The sequence below is a fragment of the Nycticebus coucang genome, chromosome 3 (assembly GCF_027406575.1).
Source record: "Nycticebus coucang isolate mNycCou1 chromosome 3, mNycCou1.pri, whole genome shotgun sequence".
NCBI classification, from domain to species: domain Eukaryota; kingdom Metazoa; phylum Chordata; class Mammalia; order Primates; family Lorisidae; genus Nycticebus; species Nycticebus coucang.
The window spans coordinates 121,760,360-121,775,351 of NC_069782.1; the positions used below are offsets into that span (position 1 = coordinate 121,760,360).

Below are 14,992 nucleotides of genomic sequence, written 5' to 3' on the forward strand. Positions count from 1 at the left end.
CTTCCCCATAGGTAAGAGCTGATGATCCCTTAACAGGAATCGATGATGCTGTTCACAGAAGGAAGAGGCTTGGCCTCTAGGACATCCTGGGATTCCCCCCAACTGCTTCCTACTGGCCCTTAGGGAGTGGACAAACAATTCCTGTTGACACTAGGACAGGTTTTTAAAAGCCAAGTTGGATTTCTCAGGGGCTACTGACATTTGGGAGATCTGAGAGAGGCCTCTGCTGTAAAATCCTTGATCTTTTAAAATTGATGAATGTTAAAAGCTTTTTCTTCCTTCTTATATGTCTTGGACAATGTGGAACGTTGAGCAAGCAGCAGCATTCTTTTCTCCCAGGGCTGCCTCTTTCCCAGGGACCAGCTGTAGATTTATAGCTATTTTAAGGGATAGTGAAGATAAAAGTTTTGTAAGGCCTTACAAAAGGGGACAAAGCAAGCACCTGGCTTTGCTAAACACAAAGGCTCCGGACGGAAAAAGGGGAGACACGAATGCTGGGATGACAAAGAAGGGCAGTTTCACTTTTCTTCATCTGGCATTGTCTTGACAAGGTGCTTTTATAGGGGAGGGCTTCTTTTTCACCCCTTCGGGGAGCCCTGCCACTCCTTCCACCCAGGCCTCTCCTGCAAGGGCACAGCCAGGCCCACAAATGGTCTCTCAGAGAGGCAGGGCACGTAGGCTGCTATCCTTGGTCCTGAACCATCATTATGTGTTAGGGTAGGAAGTAGTTCACAGCCTGGGTGCAAGTCAGAATTAGTGGGGGTGTACGACAAAAGTACCAACTGCAAAGCCCCACCCCAGGTATTCTGATTCAGTGGGTCTTTGTCTTTTCTCTTCTTTGAGACAGAGTCTCAAGCTGTTGTACTGGGTAGAATGCTGTGACGTCACAGCTCACAGTGACCTCAAACTCTTAGGCTTAAGCGATTCTCTTGCCTCAGCCTCCCAAGTAGTTGGGACTATAGGCACCACCACAACGCCCGGCTATTTCTTTGTTGTAGTTGTCATTGTTGTTTGGCAGGCCCAGGCTGGATTCGAACCTGCCACTGACACCCTAGCTGCTGAGCTATGGGTGCCGAGCCTGTATTTCCTTTTTTTAAAAAAACAAGAGCCCAGGTTGGGTGTGGTGGCTTTCCCCTGTAATCCTAGCATTCTGGGAGGCCAAGGCAGGAGGATCCTTTGAGCTCAGGAGTTTGAGACCAGCCTGAGCAAGAGTGAGACTCTGACTCTAATAAAAATAGAAAAATCAGTGAGGTGTGGTGGTGCAAACTTATAGTCCCTACTACTTGGGAGCCTAAAGCAGGAGGATCACTTGAACTCAGGAGTTTGAGGTTGCTGTGAGCTAGCCTGGGGCCACAGAGTGAGGCTCCATCTTAAAACAAACAAATAAAAAAGCAAAACCAAAATCCCAGATATATCTGATACTCAGCCCATGGTTGTAACTTGAAAACCACTGTGCCAGGGCACGGTTATTTTTCCTAAGCCCATGCAGTAGACAACTATCTATTAGTTTTAATATCAGCTATCTATCTATTAGTATCTATTCCCCAGTCTTCTGAAAAGGAGAGTCATCCCTCTCCATTCTCAGGTTGGGCCGGGCTGGCCCACCCTCTTGAACACAGTTCAGCCTCTGTGGTCACCCAATGTGAGGCAAGGGTGGCTATGTGAACTGTGAGCTATGAAACTATGGCACTCTACCCAGACCTGGGAGGTGTGAGATGAGACTCTTTATGATAATAGAGCCAACCTGGGGCATGTGGAGCTGAGATTCTGAGAGAGACCAGGTCCAAGTGACCTTGTTTGAACTTCTATCACGTATGTCCAATCTTTTTGTTTTCTTTCTTTCTTTCTTTTTTTTTTTTTTTTGAGATAGAATCTCAAGTTGTTACCCTGGGTAGAGTGCCATGGTGTCATCATAGTTCACAGCAACCTCCAATTCTTGGACCCAAGCAATCCTCTTGCCTCGGATTTTTGTTTGTTTATTTTGTCGTCGTATTTTTAAGTAGAGAAAGGGTCTCTCATTCTTGCTCAGACTGGTCTCAAACCCATGAGCTCAAGCACTCCACCCTCCTCAGCCTCCCAGAGTGCTAGGATTACAGACGTGAGCCACCACACCTGGCCGGTCCAGAAAAATATTTTTTCTGCTGCATACTAGAAGAAGAGTTATAAGAGTTATCTTGGGTCACACATTAAATAAACACAGTGAAAGCTGATAGACCAAAAAAAGAGAGAAGTTTGTGCATAATTTTGATGATATCCAATACCACAGATTAGCAAAAAAAGTCCTCACAAAATCAGCATGGACACCCTTGTGTTTAAATCAAGGGCCCTGAAACCAGAAATTCCCCCTGGACTTTTCAGATAGGAGAGCTAATACATTCCTTTATTGCCAGATTTGGTTCAGTTTCTGTCACTTGCAACCAAATCTGACTACCATGTCTTACATATAACCCTGGTGACCCGTGTGCATCCTCTCCTACAGATTCAGAACTGAAAGAAGAGGCAGTGTGGGGTGAAGAGCTGGGGTCAGAGAAAGGAAAAGAGGAATTAGAATGACTTTAATATGGGCCGGGTGTGGTGTATCTGCTGTAATCCCAGCTCTCTGGGAGGCCGAGTCAGGTGGATTTCTTGAGCTCACAAGTTCAAGACCACCCTAAGCAAGAGTGAGACCCTGTCTCTAGAAATAGCTGAGCCTTGTTGTGTGCACCTGTAGTCCCAGATACTTGGGGCTAAGGCAAGTGAATCGCTTGAGCCCAGGAGTTTGAAGTTGCTGTGAGCTATGATGCCATGCCACTCTACCCAGGGCGAAAAAGTGAAACTCTGTCTCAAAAAATAAAAAAGAATGACTCTAATTTGGATGCAGTTTTCAAATAATCAATTACCAAGGATTAAATCTCAACCAACCATGGCCTAAAGATCACTTGATTGAAGAAATAAAAACATGGCCAGGCCTGGAGTGGGGGGGTTGTGTGTCCATACAGCACAAGTAGAAGTGCTATAGGTTGGCTGGGTGCCTGTAGCTCAGTGGTTAGAGTGTTGGCCCTGTGCATCAGGGGTGGTGGGTTCAAACCTGCCCCTGGCCTGCTTAATGAGGAAAAAGAAAAAACAAGTGATTTAGGTTGAGTGTTACCAAAGTATTCACAGATTCTTTCCTTTCTTTTCTTTTTTCTTTTCCTTTATTTCCTTTTCCCTTCCTCCTTCCCTCCCTCCCTTCCTCCCTCCCTCCCTCCTGCCCTTCCTCCTTCCTTCCCTCCCTCTCTCCTTCCTTCCCTCCCTCTCTCCTTCCCTCCTTTCCTCCTTTTTCCTGAGACAGAACCTCACTCTATTACCCAGGTTAGAATGCAGTGGCATCATTATAGCTTCAGGCTCCAACTCCTAGGATCAAGTGATCCTCCTCCCTCAGCCTCCCAAGTAGCTGGGACTACAGGTGTGTGTCACTGCACCTGGCTAATTTTTCTTTCTTTTTTTTTGGTAGAGACAGGGTCTCGTTATTGCTCAGACTGGTCATTTTCTATTTCGGTGAACATGTTGCTACTTTTGTTCTTTGCTAGTTGGCTTAGATTTATGCTCCGTGGTCTCTGTGTGATCTCACTGCTGCTTTGTTTCTGACATTTAAAATATTTGTCCTCTCTGCGGAGTTAGGGCAGAATGAACCCCTCCATTAGTGCACCGAGCTCAAGGTTCACCCCTTCTATGGCATTGTGGGGTAGATACGTATAATATTTACAATCATAAAAATGCTGAAAGATTCAGAGGTCTTTAGGACCAAAGGGAATAACTCCCAGAGGTGTAATTCCAGAGTACTGTTTCTCTGTGTTGGAGGTACATTTGGGAGTGGGGGAGCATGATAAAAATGCCTCTACCCCCTTCCATGTGGTTTGAGAGTATCCCTATCTGGAAAGAGTAGGGGGAAGGGTTCTAGTTAGTGGGCACTGAAGTGGGCCAGTGTTGGCATCATGAGAGGAGGGAGAATCTCCAGGCAGAGTTTCCAGGGCAAGGGTAATTAGAAGGCAAGGGTCCAGATGAGAGACTGCTAGGAGATCTGAAAAGCCAGACTAAAACATAAAAGAAAGTTATTTTTAGAGACATGAGATCAGATCGTAGGACAAGCAGATCTAGGTAACTGGGAATGATTATTAGAAAAGGCTTGAAAGCAAAGGAATGTGAGGGCAAAGTTTTGGTGTTTAAATGACTGTCATGAGATGTGCAATTTTTAACAAATTCTGGGGCCAGGTGCCTCTGAGCCGAGGAAAAGATTTGTCCCTTTCTGGACAAAGGATTCACTTCTAGCATGGTGTGCAGTTATTAGGTCATGAACATCGTGTCATGCTGATCTTTCAAAATATTCAGGCTGTAAGCCAAGAGGAGAGAGGGAGCTCCTGGCAGATCTGGGGCTTGTTTTGATCTGATTCTTGGCCTAGCAAGTGGTTATAAGAGAGCTTATCTTTAATTACTTGTTAAACGAGTCATCAGTATTATTTGAACTTTTCTGTATGTTGTATTTCCCAATAAAACAGTAAAACAAAAAAGCCAGGTGCTAACAGAGAAATATTCTGAATCAATGAGACAGTTTGGGACTCAGGGAAGAAGGTGGGCATCCTCCAGGGGTATATTCTTATATGGCCATTAAAAACAGTTTCTATGGAAAGCTTTTATATAGGAAAATGTTAATGATATGGTATTAAGTGAAAAGATAGGCTACGGATGTGTATGTACGATAATTTAAAATTATTTAATTTAAAATACAAATTTAAAATAATTTAAAATAAAATTACATTAATTTAAAATAGATACATACAGGAAAGAGATTGGAAAGTGCCATGCCCCAACTCCCCAAAAAGAAGGGAGGTGGTTTGGTAAGGAACTAGCTGGTTTGGTACAATAACTGGCACTTACTGCCAGTTACTAATTGAATCCCTTAGACAAAATGCTTAACCCCTCTGACCTCAGTTTTTGTTATCTGTGGAGTGGGGATTAACAACGTTGTTGGAGAAATAGGTTCTGGGCAAATTTTCTAATCTATTTAAAATGTCCTTAGGCTTCCCACATGGTGTCAGGAGGTTATGGACGAGACTGGAGATTACTTTGAAGGGTTCAAGACCCCCTTTGAATGCTGGCTTGCTGTGGTTGTTCCCTTTTTATTTATTTTTTACTGGTGTTGCTTGATTCTATGGGGACAATGGGAGGGGTGACTTAGGGCTCACATCCTGCCCTAGGACAGTAAGATGTGCCTTACTACAGCCTGCCCCACCCTGCAGTGGGCTCAGCTCCCTGTCCCACCAGCACTGGGGCTGGCAGGCAGCAGTCCCATTGACTCAATACCTTGACTTGACTTAGGGAGACAAGTTTTGTTTTTGTTTTTGTTTTTGTTTTTTTTTTGGCCGGGGCTGGGTTTGAACCCGCCACCTCTGGCATATGGGACCGGCACCCTACTCCTTGAGCCACAGGTGCCACCCGGGAGACAAGTTTTGGTGATACATGAAATCAAGATACTTCCTTGGTCAGGTCATCAGTGTAGAAATATTTGGATCTATCATAGCTTTAAAACCAGTTTTTCTCTCTGAACCTTGAAAATTAATGTAACTCAGAGTTGTCTTTAGGAAGAGAAGAACATTTATGAAGAGATTTAGCCAACGAAAATGCCTCAAACATTTCCCTAGTCCATCTTGGGTTAGAGGAACATAGTCTGAACTGTTTTACTTACTTATTTTTTAGACACAGGGTTTTGCTCTGTTGCCCAGGCTAGAGTGCAGTGGTTGGACCTCAGCTCACTACAACCCCAAACTCCTGGACTCCAACAATCCTCGCGCCTTAGCTTGCTGAGTAGCAGGGACCATAGGTGCCTCTATGGAAATCACTATAATTACCTGGGTATTTTTTATTTTCTTTTAGAGACAATATCTTGTTATGTTGCCCAGACTAGTCTTGAACTCCTGGATGTAAGCAATCTTCCTGCTTTGGCCTCCTAAAGTGCTAGGATTGCAAGTGTGAGCCACCATGTCTGACTGCAGACTGTAAAAGAATCCTCTAAAATACTTCCCTTGCACATTGCTCTGGAGATTGGCGGGTACAGAGCAGCAGCCTGGGGCTCAGTTTCTTGTTCCGTATCAACCAGCTATGGAGTTCAGGACAAGACCCCTTTACATTCCTGGGCCTGGCTTTCCACTTTCAAACGGGGTTTCCTCTAGTCCAAGGTCTTCTGGATACAAGAAATCTACATTTATTCAAGCAACTCAAGGACAATGTGAACGTGCAGATAGTGAGCGTGGAAGTCAGTCCTGGTAGGGCCTTTGGGGGAAGCTTTTCTCTCCAGTTTTCTCTCCTGGGGGCACTGTGAGTGTCCCTCTCAAATGGTTCTCCTCCTCACTGTTTACTTCATTCTCCCTGCTCTGTGGCCCCTCCCCCTTCCAGCTTGCAATGCCCAGACCTTTCAGTCCTCTCATCTCTGTCAGGGCCGGGTCATTATAAATTATAAACCACTAGCTGGCCTGCAAATTGGCTCAGTTCAAGTAAGGTGTCCACCCAAAGGACTATGGTTGGGGTAGGGAGTACAGATCTGGCCTTGATGAGGCTTGGTGGGGGGAGGGAAGGAAATCTACCTTGTGCAGGAAGAATATAAGCTTCATCTGACAAGGATCATGTGATATAGTCATGAAATTGCTTTAGAAATTGTCAGATGTCAATTTAAGGTATTCTAATTATATGATTCAAAATCATTGGGGGACTGAAAATATAAAAAAGAATGAAGGTCGGGTGGTGCCTGTGGCTCAAAGGAGTAGGGCGCCGGCCCCATATGCCGGAGGTAGCGGGTTCACACCCAGCCCCGGCCAAAAACAACTGCAAAAAAAAAAAGAATGAAGGTCAAGAGACCATTTGAAGGAGCTACCAAGGGTCCAATGTGGTACAATCTGAGCAACAAAAGTAGTAAAGATGATAATGGATTATTGCCTATAGTAAAATAAATATTCAGGAGTCCCAGTGATATAAATAATTGGATGAATTTTTATTTATTTATTATTATTTTTTTTTTTTTGTGGTTTTTGGCCGGGGCTGGGTTTGAACCCTCCACCTCCGGCATATGGGACCGGTGCCCTACTCCTTGAGCCACAGGCGCCGCCCATGGATGAATTTTTAAATGTTGGAAATGGGAACGCTCCTTACAATGGAATTCTAATTAAGTAAATGTAGATGAAATGATGGACACAGAAAATCACCACTTGGTAGATGCCATGGCAATAATTGTTGTAAGCAAGGATCCTATGGTCCAAATGTTGGTATCCCTCCAAAATGTGTCTGCTGAAACCTAATCACTGAAGAATGGTATTAGGAGGTGGCAACTTTGGTTGGTGATTAGATCACAAGGAGGATCTCTCATGAATGGGACTAGTGGTCTCAGGAAAGAGACCCCAGAGAGCTACCTGCCCCTTCTGCCATGTAAAGACACAAATATTAGTTGCCATCTATAAACCAGAAACCAAATGTGTTGGTGCCTTGATCTTGAACTTATGGCCTCCTTCTCAGGCCCTTTGGAGCCTTTGAGAAACATTTTTTTCTAAGCATCCCAATTTACGGTATTCTGTAAGAGCAGCCAGAATGGGCTAAGGGAAAGGCTGGTCAATGGATGCTAAAAGCAGTGGGTAAGTGTGTGATAGAAACAGGATTTTCCATAGTCTCTAAGTATCTCTCTACAACATACTTAGTACTGGCAATGAGAAAAAATAGTAACTTTGCAGAGGAGAAATCTGGCAGATATCACCTTGACTACAGTAACTATTCAAAGTTTACATCACTAGCAACGTGACATCAATGTCACATGCCTTCTGGTATCTAGGGGAGAGGGGCACAAAACTGCACAGCCTAACTTTAACCATGAGGAAACACATGACAAACCTAAGCTGAGAGTCCGTCTACAAATTACGAGGCAGTGCTCTTCAAAAATGTCAAGGTCATGAAAGAAAAAAAAAAGGGAAAAACTGAGGGACTCTTCTAGACTGGAGAATATGAAGGAGACATAAAAACAAAATCCAGTGACTCTGGATTTGATCTGGGATCAGAATAAGAGCATTAGTGAGGTAATTGGAAACATTTGAATAAGGTCAGTAGATTACTTAATAGATTGTGTCAATATTAATTTCCTGGTTTTGATAATTATCCTGTGGGTATGTATGAGGTTAACCTTTGGGGAAGCTGTGGAAAGGGTATATAGAAATTCCATGTACTACTTGTGCAACTTTATTTTTAAGTCTTGATATTATTTCAAAATCAAAATCGACAAGCTTAATAAATTGAGAGAGCTCATTAATACTGATACAGAATAATCTTCAGAGTCTATTATTGAGTGAAAAAAGCAAGGGAAAAAGCCACATGTTGTAGTATGCTATTCTTTATGTAAAAAAAGGGGGTAATACATGCGCGCGTGCACACACACACACACACACACACGCTCGAATCTACATAGAACATCTCTTGTAGAACATGCTAGCAGTTGGGCTTGGTGCCTGTTGCTCAGTGATTAGGGCACCAGCCACATACACTAGGGCTTGCCTGGGCCTGCTAGACAACAATGAGAACAACAACAACAAAAAATAGCCTAGTGTTGTGGCGGGCGCCTGTAGTCCCAGCTACTTGGGAGGCTGAGGCAAGAGAATCACTTAAGCCCGAGAGTTTGAGGTTTCTGTGAGCTGTGATGCCACAGAACTCTACCAAGGGTGCTAAAGTGAGATGCTGTCTCAAGAAAAAAAAAAAATGCCGGCAATAGGTTATAATGATTTCCACTGGGGTGGGGAACGGGAACCTGACAGTAAAGGTTGGGAGAAAGACTTACCCCATATCATGTCCATTTTTTGGTATTGTTTGAGATTTGTAAAATCTCATGCATGTATTATCTTTAAAATATCATTAAGCCACCAAAATCTGTTTGTCTTGTAAAATCTGAATTCATTTTGCCAAAGCCACCTATGACTTCACCAGACATGACCTTTTCAAGACCCCCCCCCCCGTTATACCTACTGTTTCTGTCTCTCTAAGCTAAGAATACGTGCCAGTGTGATTAGAGTTCTTCCCAACCCCCAGAGAGCTTCCCGTGGAAACTACAGAAAACACCATAAAAGAAGCAAAGGCGTAAAGACTACTGATTGATGGATGTTTATCTGAAACTCGTTAGGTTACTCTCTGACTTCACCTACACCCCGTGAATGCTTAAAAAATGGCAAATGTTTAATTCAGTTCTGCCATTAAAGAACATGGGTTTTATTATGAAAATCAGATGCAAAGTCACCTTTAGGGCTAGGCAAGGTCTGGATAAGTAGGACTGAAATAAAATGTGCAAGTCTGTCTCCTGTACTTTTAAGTCTCAAAAGGGAGTGAGGCCTTTCTACAGAAATGTGACTGCAGGTATTAAAAACTTTAGGACTTGCTAAAGACTTCCAGCTATGTCAGGATGAAGAGACAGACAAATCCTCTCTCTCAAAAAGGAAGAATAAATCTGGACAAAAAGACCCAAAACAATCCACCATTTCAGGGCTCTGGAGATGAACAAAGGCAAACATTAAACCAAGAGATGCTTTTTCTTTCTTTCTTTCTTTCTCGAGACAGAGTCTCACTATGTCCCCCTTGGTAGAGTCCTATGGCGTCACAGCTCACAGCAACCTCAAACTCTTGGGCTCAAGCGATTCTCTTGCCTCAGCCTCCTTAGTAGCTGGGACTACAGGTGCCCACCACAACACCCGGCTATATTTTGGTTTAGTTGTCATTGTTATTTTAGCTGGCCTGGGCCGAGTTTGAACCCTCCAACCTCGGTGTATGTGGCCGGTGCCCTACTCAATGAGCTATGGGCACCGGCCAAGAGATACTTTCCATAAAGAACTGCTTGAAGTTTGGGTAAGAGCAACAGAAGTCTGCAATCTTTTTGCCGAAGACTTCTCCAAAGACATCTCCATCCTACCATCCAGCTTGGCAGCTGTTGTCCTTCTAGCAGGACAGGACCAGAAAGCCAACTTGGCTGTGAGAGGAGGCAAACTGGGTCTGGCATAGAGAAGGAGGCGGCTGTGCTTGACAGTGCTGTTAGTTAAGGTAACAAACTCAGTAGAAAATGAACACAGGGAGCTGAAGCTCTACTAGCCTGAGGGGGACTGGCCAATCAGCCAGAGCTTCAATAGGAAGACTCCGGATTTCTAGGTTTTGTTGTGCTTTGCTTTTGTTTCAGAGACAGGGTCTTGCTCTGTTGCACAAGTAGAGGGCAGTGGTATCATAGCTCACAGCAACCTCCTGGGCTCAAGTGATCCTCCTGCCTCAGCCTCCTGAGTAGCTGAGACTTCAGGCAACTGCCATTATGCCCAGCTAATTTTTTTCCTGCTTTTAGGAGAGATGAAGTATCCCTTTATGTGGGATGATCTCAAATTCCTGAGCTCCAGGGAACCTGCCACTTTGGCCTCCCAGAGTGCTAGAATTACAGGCATGAGACTCTACCTTAAAAAGAAAGAAACAAACAAAAAAGAATGTGAAAACCGAGCGGAGGATTTCAGTTCCTGGTCTGGGACGTGCGGAGCTCGGCAGTCACCACCCCTCTACTAACAAGTAAAAACCGAACAAACTGGGCGGCGCCTGTGGCTCAGTGACTAGGGCGCCGGCCTCGTATACCGGCGGTGGCAGGTTCAGACCTGACCCCGGCCGAACTGCAACAAAAACTAGCCGGGGGTTGTGGCGGGCGCCTGTAGTCCCAGCTACTCCGGAGGTGGAAGCAAGAGAATTGCCTAAGCCCAAGAGCTGGAGGCTGCCGTGAGCTGTGTGACGCCATGGCACTCTACCCAGGGTGACAAAGTGAAACTATTTCTCTACAAAAAAAACAACAAAAAAACAATGAACAAACTGAAAAATCAGCTCTTCTTAGATCCGTAAGAGAAGTGAGGTCACAGGGTGAGTCGCTGCCTGCCAGGGTGGAGAGACCGACAGACAGAGACTCGCACCTTCCCACGGCAGAAGCGCGTGCGCCGGACCTCAGCGGGAAGCAGCGCGGAGAGGAAGGGAAGCCCAACAGTGAGTGACAAGAGCCGGAGGCTCAGCACAGTGGGACAGTCACACGCTCCACGGTGAAGGTTAGAGATGGTGCTTCCAGCAGTGAGAAGGGAACAGGAACTGTTCTGAAATACAATCATGTGCCCCATAAGGACATTTTGGTCAATGACAGACCACATATATGACCATGGTCCTGTAAGATTATAACACCGTATTTTTACTGCACCGCTTCTACGTTTAGATGTGTTTGGACACACGAATACTTGCCCCGAGTCACCAGTGCAGTTACGGGCCATGCAGCCTTGATTCCTGGAGCAGTGGGCTATGCCACGTAGCCTCGGTGTGCAGCAGGCTGGACCTTCCAGTACCGTTTGTGCATGTGATGCTGCTCACATGATGACAAAATTGCCTCATGGTCTCAGTCCACATCCCCATCTCCCCATCGTTAAGCCATGTGTGACTGTACACAGAGCATTCAGCTTTTCTTAACAAGCGGTGCCCTCAGGGAAAAGTAGTTAACTAGTTAACCAAACTGACCTGGGGCTGGGTAAACAGCCATCTCAGCTAGCTCTAACCTTCTTCGTGTAGAGCAAAGGAAATGCCCAACTCCAGCCCACTGGAGCCATCATGTTCCACCTAAATGGGAGGGGGGTGAACCGAGGACCACAGGGTACCTTCACCACCCAGAGGCACAGGAGTAGAGGACATTTCTTTCCCCTCACATCTCACCATCACATCACTAAAGCCTATGTCTGGCAGTTACTTTTACTCAGTACATTTTATCTAGCAAAAAAAAAAAAGTTATAAATCATTCTAAAAGGGCTCCCCATAGCTCAGTGGTTAGGGTGCTGGCCACATGCTCTGGGGCTGGTAGGTTCGAACCTGCCTGGGCCAGCTAAATAAACAAACAAAAAAATAGCTGGGCATTGTGGCGGGCACCTATAGTCCCAGCATTAGGGAGGCTGAGGCAAGAGAATTGCTTGAGTCTTAAGAGTTTGAGGTTGCTGTGAGCTATGATGCCACAGCACTCTACCGAGGGTGACAAAGTAAGACTCTATCTCAACTAAATAAAAAAAAAGTCATTCTAAAAGGAAAAAACCATCGTTTGAAAAGGTCCAGCCTGTTACACACCGAGGCTACGTGGCATAGCCCGCTGCTCCCAGGAATCAAGGCTACACAGCAGGTAACTGCACTGAGGACTGCAGGCAATTATAACTCAGAGAAAGCCCCCAAATCAGACTCAGACATGGCAGGGACATTGGAATCGCCATACCAGAATTTTTTCAAACTATGATTAATGTGCCCAGGGCAGACAACATGCAAGAACAGATGGGTAATGGAAGTGGAGAGGTGGAAAATCTAAGTGTCAAAAAGAAATGCTGGAGATTGAAAGCAGAAATGAAGAATGTTTTTGATGGACTTATTAGTAGACTGAACACAGATGAGAAAGAATGTCTGAGGTTGAAGATATCTCAGTAGAAATCTCCAAAACTGAAAAGCAAAGAGAAAAAGTCTTTAACCCCACTCCTCAGAAGATCCAAGAACTATGGAACCACTGTATACAGAATGGGAATATCAAGAGAAGAAAGATAGGAACGGAAGAAATATTTGAGACAATAAAGAATTGGGAATTTCCCCAAAATTAATGTCAGACTCAAAATGATAGACCCAGGAAGCTCAGAGAACACCAAGCAGAATAAATGCCCCAAACCCCTATGCCTAGCCATATTATTTTCAAACTATAGAAAGTAAAGGTAAAGAAAAAGGGAAAGAAGCTGAAGAGAGAAAAGACTTTACCTGCAGAGGAGCAAAGACAACTTCTCTCCAGAAACAAGGCAAACAAGAAAAGAGTGGAGGAAATACTTAAAAGTGTTGAAAGAAAAAATTCACTAACATGGGGCAGGTGCAGTGGCTCACACCTGTAATCCCAGCACTCCGGGAGGCTGAGGCAGGTAGATTGCCTGGGCTCACAGGTTCCAGACCAGCCTGAGCCAGAGTGAGACCCCTGCCTCTAAAAATAGCTGCTAGCCGGGTGTTGTGGCAGGCGTCTACAGTCCCAGCTACTTGGGAGGCTGAGGCAAGAGAAGCACATGAACCCAAGAGTTTGAGGTCGCTGTGAGCTGTGACTGCATTGTACTCAACCAGGGCGACATAGTGAGACTCTGTCTCAAAAAAAAAAAAAATGGGGGTGGGACACAACTTCAACAGCGACCTTACCCAATAAATACAAAGATTGTAACCTAAATGTTTGTACCCTCATGTTAATCTAAAATTTAAAAAATAAAAACAATTAAAAGATTTAAAAGATAAAAAATTGTGAAGGAGAAATGTAGACTTTTTCAGAAACTAAAACGATGGAAAAAAGATATACCATGCAAACCGAAAGAATGCTGGTTTTAGAATGCCTCTAAAAATAGCTGCTGGTCTCTAAAATATTAATATCAGACAAAATAGGTTTTAAGAAATAACACTAGAGAGAGGGCAGCACCTATGGCTCAGTGGGTAGAGTGCCAGCCCCATATACCAAGGGTGGCGGGTTCAAACCCGGCCACGGCCAAACTGCAACAAAAAAAATAGACAGGCATTGTGGCAGGTGCCTGTGGTCCCAGCTGCTTGGGAGGCTGAGGCAAGAGAATCGCCTAAGCCCATGAGTTGGAGGTTGCTGTGAGCTGCGTGATGCCACGGCACTCTACCGAGGGCCATAAAGTGAGACTCTGTCTCTCTTAAAATAAAAAAAAAAAAAAAAGAAATAACACTAGAAACAAAGACATTTCATAAGAATAAAAAGCATTCATGATAAAGGTCAATAAACCAAGAAAATATAAGTATTGTAATTTATGGAGAGCAAACTGATAGAATTGAAATAAGAAATAGAACTAGAGGGCGGCGCCTGTGGCTCAACGGGTAGGGCGCCGGTCCCATATGCCGGAGGTGGCGGGTTCAAGCCCAGCCCCGGCCAAAAAAAAAAAAAAAAGAAATAGAACTAGACAGGAAATGAAGGAGGATGTAGAAGGCCCTACTATTTGACCTACCTGACCATTGCAAACCACTCCACCCAATGATAGCAGAATAGACATTCTTTTCAAGCACATTTAGAATATTCTTCATGCAGTGTCAGTATTACAGCCAATGAGTTTTATTCAAGGCAAGATTATTGCTATTGGAAAACTTTCCCTAATTACCCTGCTCTGACAACTTGCAACATAGATGGCATTGGCAATTTTTGACAGTCACTATGGAGACCGAATAAAAAATAAAATAGGATGAGAAAAAGGCAAGTCTCAATACATATACAAAGATGGAAATCATGCAAAATAGGTTTTCTGACCATAGCAGGATTAAATTAGAGATAAAAAAAACAGCAGCAAATTTAGGAATTCTTTAAATATTTAGAAACTTTTTTTTTTTTTTTTTTTTTTGAGACAGAGTTGCCTGTTGCCCAGGCAAGAGTGCTGTGGTGTCATCATAGCTCACAGCAACCTCAACTCTCTGGCTCAAGCAATTCTCTTGCCTCAGCCTCCTGAGTAAGTAGGACTACAGGAATATTTGGAAATTAAACAATATACTTTTAAATACCTCATGGGTTAAAGGAGAAATCACAAGGAATGAATTTTCTGAAGGGTCCTTGTATCTGCACCAGTCTTGCAGTCTCAGCAAGGTTAAATAACTTGTCTCCTGCTAGTAAGCAGTTGATTGGGAACTCACACAGAGCATCTGTCCAGCCCAGAGACCAGCACGTTGAACACTTACTCTGCTAAAGCTATGGACTGAATGTTTGTGTTTCCCCAAAAATTTTAGGTTGAAATCCTAATCCCCAATATGATATTAGAAGTTGGGGCCTTTGGGAGGTAATTAGGTCATGAGGGTGGAGCCCTCATGGATGGGATTAGTGCCCTGTATACATAAGAAGAGACAGGAGAGCTTGCTTCGTCTCCCTCTGCTCTCCACCACATAAGGACATAAGAAGATGACCACCCACAAA

At 44.3% G+C, this 14,992-nt stretch overlaps 1 non-coding gene across 1 annotated transcript; it reads left to right on the top strand.

The window, feature by feature from the left end:
- Window positions 1-14,110: 14,110 nt before the first annotated feature.
- Window positions 14,111-14,252, top strand: LOC128582646 (U4 spliceosomal RNA). The gene has a single exon (XR_008379097.1). It is a non-coding gene; the product is annotated as a U4 spliceosomal RNA (small nuclear RNA).
- Window positions 14,253-14,992: the final 740 nt, after the last annotated feature.